The 8,301-nt window shown below is 39.5% G+C and overlaps 1 long non-coding RNA gene across 1 annotated transcript; it reads right to left on the bottom strand.

Annotated features, from left to right (window-relative positions):
• Positions 1–3,036: 3,036 nt before the first annotated feature.
• LOC108789066 lies at positions 3,037–6,680 on the bottom strand. The gene is made up of 3 exons (XR_001941377.1): positions 6,644–6,680; positions 4,792–4,855; positions 3,037–3,256 (listed from the first exon to the last, which is right to left on the bottom strand). It is a non-coding gene; the product is annotated as an uncharacterized LOC108789066 (long non-coding RNA).
• Positions 6,681–8,301: the final 1,621 nt, after the last annotated feature.

Genomic DNA, 8,301 nt, shown 5'->3' with positions numbered 1-8,301 from the left:
CAGTGAAACCTAATTTACAACCCTAACTTCAGGTGAGCAGATTTTTAATGAAAGCCAGGAACATTTTACAGCACATCCGTCCACACATTATGGCTCAGTATAAATATCAGTGTGCTCTCACAGCGAATCCTCAGTGCCGCTGGTGTACCCAGCATGAATAGAGGAACATGCCTCTGAAATGAAGCTGTATGAAATAGTACAGTAAATGTACAGACTACACACATTGCATCACTTCAATTTAATTTCCTAATGTACACTTCTTCTTTTTTTCATACCACCAGACCACTGACATGACCTCTTTCCCTTCATCCATTGCACAGTGTCTCTGCGGAATAGCTCTTCCTGTTCCTAGACCCCATATGCTAATGACACCATCAGTGTAATAATTCAATAAGAAGCAATAGTGTATGGGGTATCCTGCAAACAACTGGAGGTTAGAAGCTCCTCTGAGGTTAGAGCAATGGAGGGTACCTATGCATAGCCCCTTTTACTTAGGTGCTCTGCTAATTCTAATCAGGAATTGTATGCTTAAAAGAGAACTGAGTCATCACTCTCTGCAGGTAGGTAAGCGGGAAGTAAGTGAGCGACGGTATGTGTTTGCTCACTTCCCGATCTATAGAGTCGACGTGTGACCGTTTCATTGTCACACGTTGGCTCTAACTATGAGGACTAGTGTAAATCACTCACCTCATAGTTCTCCTTTAAACCCTCATTCACACACGCTTCCTACCTTCGATTTATTTAAATGAAGGCGAAATTGATCTGGGAAGTAGAACTTTATACTTCCCAGAACAGGTTCTCTTGCATTTGAAAGTATATGCGTTTACATGCGTTTAGATGTATTCAGAGTATCTAATCTGCCCTATTAGGTAAACTAAATGCACCTAAATGCAAGAAAAAGCACAGTGTGAGTTATATGATTTCAAAATCGTTACAGGATATACAGGTATTCCTCACTTAACGACCGAGTTCCGTTCCTACGACCAGGTCGTTAAACGGATTGGTCGTTAAGTGAGGAACTCTATACAGTACTATACTGCATTAGTACAGTACTGTATAGCGTTGCCGATGTACAGTACCGAACAGTGTACTGTACATCCGGCAATGGAAATACTTACCGAGACCTGCAGTGAAGATCGGGGGATGTCACTTCCGCCGGCGACCCGTCGCACTGACGCTGACGCGGAAGGTCGGAGGTCGATCGGCGGTCCGTCGTAAGTGCGAGTGGTCGCAAAACAGGTAAGTCGGTAAGTGAGGAACATCTGTATAGTAGAGACATGATTGACAGCACGATTGCCAGGGCAACCCACACCAGACACTTTTCAATTAGTGCAGCATCCTGTATTGGTTGCTGTGGCACAATGCAGATGCACCGATCCCAGCACATGATACTGTGTTGTTTTTTTGGTAGAACTTTATTGAAATAAAGTGATATTTCATTCAGTTCTATGGGCACAGTGAGGTGCGAGGCCGTTGTAAGGCGCTAAAAAAAAGTACAACATGTCATACTTTTTTTTAGCACACACCACCGCATTCCCATCACAACACGGTGGTGTGAACCGATCTCCTCTGTGACAAGGCAAATTGCCTTGTCTTGCATTGGGGCTGTGCTGGAAAAAACAGCCAGCACAGCCCCAACGCATCTGGTGGGAATCAGCCCTAATGAAAATTCGGATTCATACGAATTTCATTCAAAACAAAACTAAATCAGACATGTGACTGTTCTCTGGCCAATCAGATGGGTAATTTTTGACTGTTAGGGGTTGCATCACAGGCACGTGATGTGACTTCCTGTTGAGTATTGTTCCCACACAAAAATTCGGACGGATCCGAAAACCAAACCAAATTTCGCATCCGAAAACCGAATAACAAATCGAATTGGCTTTTGGATCCGAAATTCGAAAAATTAGAGAAATTAAAAACTGAATGGATCTGAAACAAAACAAATTTTGTACAGGTTGCATGTCTACTGAATAGCTATTTTTTTTTTTTCAAAATAAAGAACAGAGTAACATTTAAAGTAACACACACACAATAGATTTTCTGAAATATGTTCTTGTATTTAAAGAAAAGAAAAGCGATTGTGTAAAAAAATAAATATTCCTGCAGTTATATTAAACTTAAAACATGTACATTATTAATGACAATGCATAAAGTGTAACATTTACAAAACTATGAAATGTAGTACATTAGTTCAAAAGTTTGATATCCAAAGAAGCAAAATAAAATTGCACAGTTTGCATGTCCTTTCCATGTAATCTCAATACAGTGCCAATGATGAAATTGCTAGAAACATAGCTAAACACCCAAACAGTAAATAAATATACATCTCCAGTCAGTGCTGAATAGAAACTGCAGACTTCCAAAGGCCTCTGCCCAGATATTCTTGGGGACAATGTTTTGGAAATGTTCTTTACATTTTTGGGTTTTAAAATGTTATTCTCTGTACATTTTCATTGAATAAGAACATAGGAAAGCCAAGAACATACAGTATATTTCAGTGGAAACTCTTGTAAGGATCCTTTTAGAGCAGTTCCAGGATTGTGCAGGTAGGAGAAGACCGTAAGGCAGATCTTGAACATACTGGAAGGGTTAAAATTGTCCACTGGCTTGGGCACACTTTCTAAGAAATTTAGGAGTACAGTCCATTGAGGAAATTATTTGACTTAAAGGCAACCATAGCATGTAACTTAGGCATTGGCATTTGAACAAACAAGCAAAGTAAAAGGTGCCCAGAGGCGCTCAAACAAGTCCACAGAAACTCAGAGATACCAGCTCTTCTGGCTAAGTGCAAGAATATCAAGTTGCAGACCTGCATATGATGTACCCAGTGACTTTCCTGATGATAATAAGTACAAACCATGATTCCAGTGTATTATGGTTTGACTTGGATGACATAACTAATCTTTAGTCTTAGTTACGTGTTTTACAATCATGCACTCAGCATATCTGCTTCTCCTCAGTGCTTACTCTATGGTCACAAGGCACAGGCATAGCACCAATACACGAAAGGATTTATGGTCGGTCCTTTTCTCCTTTCTCAGATAACGCAGAGTCACATATCCTTACATCTGAAACAGACTTCACAACAATGGACTGAGGTGCAGAAGAGAACATAACTCCATGCTTCTCAAGTCAGTCAAACAAAGTCCTACACACATTTTGTGGCTGGAGAGCTTTCCATCAGATATACAGGGCAGATTTCCTCTTTCTCTGGCTTATTGTAGGCAATGTGTATGTCGTTTTTTAACCATTGCTAGAAAGAAAGAAAGAAAGAAAGAAAGAAGAGGACACAGTCACGGTTTATGGCAATAATTCCATGATTTGCATTAGAAGTTAAAAAAAGGTAATGAATGTTCTCAAAGAATGGAAACTGTTTCAAGGTTGCTGTCAGGAAGGTCTGGCTGCCGACCATAGTACAAGTGCACGGAACGCTGCACGCACTGTTGCGCACGGATATGCATAGAAACCGATTAAGTGTTCACATTATGTGCATGCCCGTTCCACCTGTTGGCACCAGGTGGCCTATTTAAAGATGCTAGAAGCAGCTGCCAGCAGAGGGAAGATCATCAGCTCCTCATCCTGTACTTGCTATTCCTGTTTTACAGGTATCTTGGATTTGACCCTGCTTGTCTCTGAACCCTGCTTGTGTGCCCCCTGCCTGCTGACCCCTGCCTGTCTTGACTACCCTTCTGGATTCCAATTTGGCTCTGCTTGCCGGCATGGCTCTGATCTGGCTTTCCTGTGACTACGCCTCTGCCTTAAGTTTTTGCACCTCATTGCCTGCCAGGTGCTGACCCGGCCCGTCTGACTATGATCCTGTCTTCCCTGCTGCCATCTCGCTTGCTGCTGAACATCTGGTTCCAATAGTATCCTGCAAAATTAGATATCCCAGGAAGCAACTAGTGATGTAGCGTTCCCAGAATGCATCTGTAAGGGCAGGGCTACATCACAAGTGAAAACAGTAATTGTACGAAAAAACAAAACTTTTTTTTTTAACTAATGAATGTAAGATGATTTTACATCCGCATGCAGAGCTGTATACTGATATGATTTCTAGTAAAAGGGGGTAAAGGTCCACTTTATTGGGTCTGGGTTTCAATTTATAACACAAGGCTCAATGGATCGAGAAATTAAGTATGAAGCAATGCAAGAAACTGATTTATGTATTTCTCAAATTACAGGTTCAGCATTATTACAATTGTTTCTTAGGTGTAAATGTTTACCTGTAAATCCTTTGTATCAACTTTTTATTTTATGTTCCAACAATACATTAGACAAATAAGTTTAAACATACATATAAAAATCATTTCACAGTCACAATATCTTACATCGTCATTCTTCTCAGCCCCCCAGAAGGAAAAAAAAACAACTGTACATATATATGCGCATATACATACAGTCCCCGAGCCTATTCATAAATACATTAAAATCACCATACATCTATGTCATTGTGAAAAGTGTAACCGAAAAAAAAAAAAATCCATCTTCCCATGCCTAGTGTCAAGTTCATCGAGGAAAAAGTCCCCTAAAATATTATTGTGCCACATTTCCCCTTATGAAATGTCATATTTTATTACTATTATTCTACCATTTACTTAACGTCTTAATCCTTGTGAAAAATATATATTTATATATACGTACATATATGTGCTTCCCCCCTACACATCCCTAAAACCTGTTCATAAATACATTAGATCTACCAAACATCTATATCATTGTGCAAGTGGCATTAGCGGTGCCAAACCTTCCTTACAGCAGGTGTAATCGTTATGCCTCCTCATCCCATACCTGTAAATCTTTTGGAAAAATCCTTGCAGGATCTGGAATTTGAGGGCAGATTAAGACCTTCAGTCTGTGTTAAGAGAAAAAAAGAGGATCACAAAAAAAAAATCTTTTTACAGTAAATGCGCTTTTTGTATATTTTCAGACTTTTTGCAGCGTTGCTTTGCAAACCAGAAATTACTGTAAAATAAAATACTTAAATACAGATATCTAAACCTAACAGCAAGAACTAAATATGTTGCTGCCTATCAGTCATTAGATGTAGGGACTGCATTTGTTTTTATCTTTCAAAGTAAGAACAATTCCAGCAAGTACAGTAAATACCTGTTCATCTTGCCAGAAATGCAGTGCCCTTGTTCATTTATGTGAAAGGGACTGATACATCAAACAATGTTATCTTGCTTCCAAACTTTCTTCTGTAAACGAATAACTCTCCCACCTACATGTAATGGAGATGAAGAGAGGAAGATATGTTTGATGTCACACCTGGGTTGCAACCATGGCTTCGTCTATAGATATATTGGAGAAGTAAGCATAGCTACTCTAGGACATGAAGTGTGTTATTTGCAGGATTTCCAGGTGAAAATAAAGGAAGAAAGTCTGAAAAAAGGAGACGAATGCTGCCATCACATCTAAGGACTGGTAAGCTGCAGCATATTACATTTATGGTTTTTGGGATACTTTTATATTTTTTATTTTTGGAGAATCCTTTTTTAAATGCTGTACTTGGAAACATTATTTTGATATTACTCTGTTAGAATCAACAATAACAGTACTGCCTCCTTAAAGTTAAACGCTGGACAGAAATGTTGTCATTTTTGGAAAGGTAATTTCTTTTCTTCATCGAATATCTTAGTGTTTTGCAATGCAGCCAATGTAATTTCCTACATTGAATTGTGCAGAATAAGGGCTTAGTGTCCATTATTTCCATTTCCATTTCATAAGACTAGTGGCTGCTATACCCCCTCTTCCCCATGGCTACCGGTCACACATTCCAACCTAGTCACAACTTTGATAGAACTCGCGGCACTGCCGGTCAGAGGAAATCTCGCTCTGACTGGAATTTCCGGTCACGGGGGTAGGTAACGGAACATTTGGGCGAGTACGAGTACTAGTATCGGTGTATCCCTACTTTCTACTATGAGTGGCAACATACTTACCACTTGGACCTGGGCTGCACAGACTCCTGGTCTGTCCCACCCATCACCAACTGCAAAAGATAACTGATAAGTGAGGAGACTCCTTGTCTGTCCAGCCTGACTAATTATATTAGCAGGTTATGCATATACCAACAATGTGAATGTGGCACGTGCCTTGTTCCTCCTCTCAATGGACCTGCTACATTCCTGCCAGCTCTCTCCATCCCCATCCATGCTATATTCTTTGGCAGCTCTCACCCCCCATCCATGCTATGTTCCCTAAATGGTCAACCCTTCCACCCTGTAAGCTATATTTCCTGCAGGCTTTATCCATCCATGCTTTGTTCCCTGACAGCTTTTCCCATCTACCTTACTTTCTCATCCATCTCGCACCAGCCCAATCCATGCTATGTTCCCTGCCAATCGACACTACCTTCTACCACCCCTATGTTTGGCTGCCATTGTGCCTCTTTTCTTATGGAGCATGAACAGCTCCCCTATGCTCCCTAGCTTCACATTTAGTTTACATTGCCCGCCCACAAGATCAGTTCTAGTGAGATTTAATTCTTGACCAAATTCATGTACAACTAATATAAAGACTGATAGGGCTATAATGCATACCAGTATATTACGAAACATTAAAATGGAAAAACACATTCAGCCTAAATTAATCTGTTATTCAATGGGTACATTTCTATTAGTTATTAAAAAAAACTTACTTTTCCATATGGACAAGTAAAAAAACTGCTGCAACAATTACTATAGCTGAAATGACGAGTGGTATAATTATAGATATCAATCTTTCGTCATCATGCCCTAGAAAGCAACCAGAGACAAGCAAGTCAAGAATCTATAAGCAAGAAATATATTCTATAACAAAGGCAGGCAACCTCGGCACTCCAGCTGCGGTAATGCTACACATTCCATCATGCCTCTGTTGTCAGTGTCTTGCAATGTCTTATGGGATTTGTAGATTCACCACAGCTGGAGTGCCGAGTTTGCCTAACCCTGTTTTATAAAAAAGGACAATCCAAATTTAGAAGTTTTATAAAATTATAAACAATAGTCAATAATATTGGAGGATGATGGATTAATTTTTATTATCTAGCACGCTAAACATCATACATTTTTCAGTTACGCTAAACTGGAATAGCGTAGAAACACAAAGGGGATTTTTTTTTGTAAACAGCATTTGTCAACATATACATAGAGGAAAATGTTTGATGTATGTTCCAATCTGTTCAATGTATGTTCCATGTATGTTCTGTATGCATATTATATGTATTGAAAAAGTCTAATTTTTCTAAAAGGATCCTTTGTTCTGAGCTTTATGTGTGTCTGTGAGACTGTTGCTTGTGGTACAGTGATTTAAGTGTATGTAAAGGCAAAACTTATTTTCAGTTTTTTTACAGGGTTATTTACAAAATGATGAACATGGGAAATTCCTGTTCCTGCTTCTCCCCTGACAGAAAGTGAAGGGAATCTCCCAAGCTGGACACAGGCACCAGCAAAATAACCTGACAGGGGCTTTATACCTAAATAAATATGACAGGGTTATTCACAAAAGGGTGAAGAGTTTGGAGAAGGCAGGAGATTGTTCACTTCTCCTGCCTTCTCCAAACTCTTTATCCTTTAGTGAAAAACCCTGTCATATTTATTTAGGTGTAAAGCCCCTGTCAGGTTATTTTGCTGGTGCCTTTGTCCAGCTTGGGAGATTCCCTTCACTTTCTGTCATGGAGACGCAGGAACAGGAAATTCCCATCTTAGCGATTTGTTTGTTGTTTTGCTCTGGTGATCACATTTTCAATTTCCCCTTACTTTCTGTTTCTGTGGCAAAGGTCATCAGAACAAATAGAGAGGTGAATCAAACCAGTGAGGACACAGCCAGCAAATAAAAACTTGATGCCATTCTATCTAAAACTAAAAAAAATAAACTTGTGATAAGTACTGTGGCATGTATGTGCAGTATATACATTAAACAGATTGGTTTAGTTTAACTATTTACTTAAGCCACTCCCACTGTAAAGCACAAAGGCACGAGTTGACCAAGCCCACTTTTTGCCATGGTGCACAAAGCGCACTGCAAACTTCTCCTCCATTGTGACCAGGGTGCCCCAGGTCTTTCACATTCCTAGCAACACCGCTATTTTGAGGGCATTTATCATATTATAAGGTCACAGTTGAAAAAATGTTGTGCTTAATTGTTTTGTTTTCTTTTAAAAGTGCCTGTATTCAAAGTGCTTGTATTTCTGGAATGTACACCTTAAGAAGTGCTTTGTGCAAACACAAATACCTCCTTTATCAATTCAGAACATCCACAACATAAACAATTTTTCCACATCAGTGAGGTAAGCTTTTTTTTAATCTCTTTTTTAGC

Source organism: Nanorana parkeri, unplaced genomic scaffold, assembly GCF_000935625.1.
Source record: "Nanorana parkeri isolate BGI_ZX_2015 unplaced genomic scaffold, ASM93562v1 scaffold373, whole genome shotgun sequence".
Lineage (NCBI taxonomy): Eukaryota > Metazoa > Chordata > Amphibia > Anura > Dicroglossidae > Nanorana > Nanorana parkeri.
This window is presented reverse-complemented; position numbering and strand designations above follow the sequence as displayed.